Source organism: Montipora capricornis, chromosome 3 (assembly GCF_036669925.1).
Source record: "Montipora capricornis isolate CH-2021 chromosome 3, ASM3666992v2, whole genome shotgun sequence".
In the NCBI taxonomy this organism is placed as follows: Eukaryota; Metazoa; Cnidaria; class Anthozoa; order Scleractinia; family Acroporidae; genus Montipora; species Montipora capricornis.
The window spans coordinates 32,898,478-32,902,407 of record NC_090885.1 but is presented as its reverse complement, the minus strand read 5'-3'; the positions used below and the strand labels follow the sequence as shown (position 1 = coordinate 32,902,407).

Below are 3,930 nucleotides of genomic sequence, written 5' to 3'. Positions count from 1 at the left end.
GTTAAATCGTAGCTGTACAGTTCTTCTCTTTCACATTTAAAAACCTGTCATGAAGTTCGAGATAGTTTAGACGGTACGTTTACTCTGACGCTCGCCATTGCGACAATTCACATGTGAAAACGTCCAGGCGACCCGGAAGTGAACACGTGTTACAAATTTGACAGACAGCTTTTCATTTTCCAACGAACCAACCTCTGATTGGCAATGAACTGGACAGATGCCTCTCATCTCAGTTCATGTGAACTACAAATGACAAATGAGTCATCAGAGGTCAAGTACGAAACATGGCAATGGCAGATTATGTTACATAACAATGACAGATGACCTGTCTCGAACCATCTTGACAGACAAATTACATGTATTCGTGTAGAGTTGACTGATGTTCACGACATTATAAAGGCAGAATTCTCGATTCACGCACTACAACTTTAAAGGATCACGCGTCACGGTTAACATATTCACGAATCACGGTTGTATTTCTTTAGTTTTCCCGATTCACGCTCTTTTTTGGGATCAATTCACGGATCACGCGAAACCCTTTCCAGACCCTGTCAACAGGATTTAAATGAGTGAATGTCTGCTAATTTTCTTTTAAAAACTTCATCATTCGGTCCATTTACATTCTAATTATTGAGAGAAAATTTTTCCTTCTCGATCTTTGTACAGGGGTGTGAAGAGCAGTCATGGAAGAAGCCAAGCCATTAAACAAAGGAAGCAACGTAGTCATCGTTTAAAGGAAATAATAGCAACTATTGGATCATAAAACTGCATTTTATCCACGTGTACGTCCATAAAAAAAGCCCTGTCGAGTCGATGCCAACAAGTAGACAAGTACACTGTATAACATATTCAACAGCGTCTTCCTTAAATAAATTGCTATAAAAGTTCTGTTTATGTTTGTTTTCCAGTGAATTTGCCCCCACCACCCCCTCCCCCTCAACCCTTTTTTGATTTCCAGAACTTGGCCAATGCGAGTGGTTCAAGAGAAAATTCTACATTTAAATTCTACAGCGGCCACGATAAACCATAGACCATTTTCTTTCAATATCGTGTTTGCCAAGCACAATACATTGGGTGGCTAAACGGATGGGGAGGGGGGAAGGGGGAAGGGGGGGGGGGGGAGGGTAACGTAAATCGTGCAAAGTTAGTCCTATAAGATCTTTTTCAGAATTACCGCTGACACGATCCGGTGTAAACGCAAGCGTCATTTATAATTCCTCTCCTGCTTTAGACCACTCGTAAAATTTCTCTTGGTTGGAATGCCTGAAGGACAACATATTGAATAGGAACATCCGTTTTCACGTCTTATACGAACACTAAAGCGAAGCACACCCTGGGTTTGTTTCCAATTATCGAGTTGAAAAAATACGCCATTTGTTCAGTCACAGTTAAGGGCCGAGAGGCTACTGATACCACGAGCTCCTAGGGGTTTGATTAAGAAGTTAGGTGGCAGCTAAATCCGTGAGCTACGTTCTCGACGGTTCAGTCAAGCGTCTGAAATTGGGTGAATGCACACAGGCCAGATTAGTTCTTGACTAGCATGGACTCATTTTTGTGTATTTTGAATTGCACTTGCAGAAAGATGGGCTGTGTTTAGTTTGGCATCTTAGAAAATTTTAACTATTTGGACAAATACTCTGTCCTTACGAACGATACCATAAACGAAGGAAGTTAATGCAGCAGTCCTCCATGGTCGAGTTAAAGCCTATCTAGCTGAATCGTGTTTGGTTGCACCATTTGACAAAACCGAAGACAATAACTGAGAAAAATTTCACCTTTAGTTATGACGACTGGGGCCAGTCATCTCTTCCGCCTCCAAGACCACAATAGCCAGATGTAATTTTTTTAGGGGATAATGAAGTTTGTAATATGGATGAAACTGGATGGCACTGCATTTATCTCATTAGTATTTACGACGTGAAATTCGCTTTATTTACAGAAAACTGACAGGCATTACTAAAGTCACAAAACGCTGTATGGCGGCGAAGCCTAAAACTGAAAAACAACGAGGCTAATCAGTGTTATCAGCTTCGTTACAAGTCCGGCCTAAGATAAATTAACCGCACCCAAGAGGCAACGGCTTCCCTCCACGATAAAGAACTCCCTCATCTTTTCAAGAAACTTTTCGCTAAGAGAACTGCATACTGCATATGCGGGCAACTGTATTGAGAAGGTATCTTTCCTTGACACTGAGAAATTTTTCCCTCCGAATGCAGTAACTTCAGTTTACAAAATCCCCTCTCAGATACTGTACTTTTGTTTGCCGACAATATAACCGCCGCGAAGAAAATGCTTGAAACGGGAAATAAAATTGCTTTAAATCTAGGAAATAATTTAATACTGAGGTAATGACGACCAATTCCGTTAGTCGAACCACTGCGATTTTAGAACTATCTATCAATTTTGGTTTCATGCCACCAAAGCAACCTCCCAAATCACTCAAGATTCACAAATAAAACTTTCAGCAATAATAGAAAACAGGCTTCTGCCCTGTAGCTACATTTAAAAACCGACTCAAAACTGTTAGGTTAGATCACGACCTTCTCAAAAAGCTCTGACAGAAATTCTCATAGTTAGCGATCTTGAGCCACATTCGACGTCGACGCCTTGCATATCTGTCCACATGCAAGCCATGACTGCGCAAAATATTTCTCCCTTAAACAACGAGAACAGTAAAAAAGACCACGGGGAAAACTTCGCGTTTTTCCATTTCCGTCCATTTTGCCTGGAACGAAAGAGAAAACACAGGGTTATTTAATTTTAGACCAAAACATCGTGAACAACAAAGAAAACCTAAAGGACACCTCTCTTAAGGAAACCTCTCTTTTCAGCATTTTTTTTTTTTTTTTTTTTTTTGCTTTTGCATTTTTTGCTGTTTGGACGCCAAAATAATCTTATTTTATTCCCAAATTTGAACTACTTTCATCTTCTACGTACAAATCTGGAGTCTCGTCTAATGAAATAAAGTAATTTCCACTGTAAAACGTTTGAGCCCTTCAGTGGAATGTTCACGTTTTTCAAAGGAATACGAAATCTTTATCTACAATGGTATTCGGAAGTAGAGTTGCGGTCTGACAACTCAACTGTATCAATGACTCTGCAATTTTCCTCTCTGTTGTCAGAAAAGCAATTTTGGCAGACCTTTTTAAAACAAGTAGTTGGCGACCAATTGTCTTAGCAACACCGTCGTTGTTGATTAAAACAATGCAGAAGGAAATGTAATTGTCAGGAGGTCAAGAAACCTCGTCAAATCAAGTTCTTGCTAAGCAGAGCGTACAGTGACTTGGCAAAACGTAAGCTATTGAAAGACCTTTACCGAACCCATGCCGGGTATTTGTCTTTTCTGTGATGTGACTTGGTCACGATGAGAAAAGCTCACGGAAAAAGCTTTCCGAAATTTTATTGTTGACTCAATGTTCATCGAATAAAGCGAAATGCACTGAGGCATGCGTCCTCGGTCAGCTACTATAAGTATCAACAAAGACGTATGTTTGCTCTAGAAGATTACCGATCAGGGTTACTGTTTTGGTTACGTGGGGGGTCTGATATATATTACTATGAATATTTGCTAGCTGTAAACAAGAACATTAGGCATAAGGACAGGCTTACTGATAGAACACCCACTTTTTAAGAGCTAGCAACCGTGAGATAGCAGGATCCCATCCAGTTTTCCACAACAAAGAAAACAGTAAGTAAAAAGTATAAAATCCTTCATCATCCCTCCGGATTTTTCTAGCCAGTAGCAAAAAAATACTATCACTTTTACTGAGAATGACACTAAAAACTTCATATTCCTTTTTTTATGTGATTCTTGCATTCCGTTGGCAAGTGATGATTCGCTGGCAACGAAATTAAGCGGAATAATTTTTTTTCTCAAATTGAGTTTCCTTCTTGTTCGAAAGATACGAGAACGCGTGAAGGAAAAATGAT

At 39.8% G+C, this 3,930-nt stretch overlaps 1 long non-coding RNA gene across 1 annotated transcript in view; it reads left to right on the top strand.

Moving 5' to 3' along the window:
* LOC138042940 (uncharacterized) overlaps positions 1 to 894 on the top strand; it is a 7,769-nt gene extending 6,875 nt beyond the window's left edge. The window contains exon 4 of the long non-coding RNA XR_011131132.1: positions 667 to 894. This is a non-coding gene — a long non-coding RNA (uncharacterized lncRNA). The remainder of the gene's footprint in view (positions 1 to 666) is intronic.
* Positions 895 to 3,930: the final 3,036 nt, after the last annotated feature.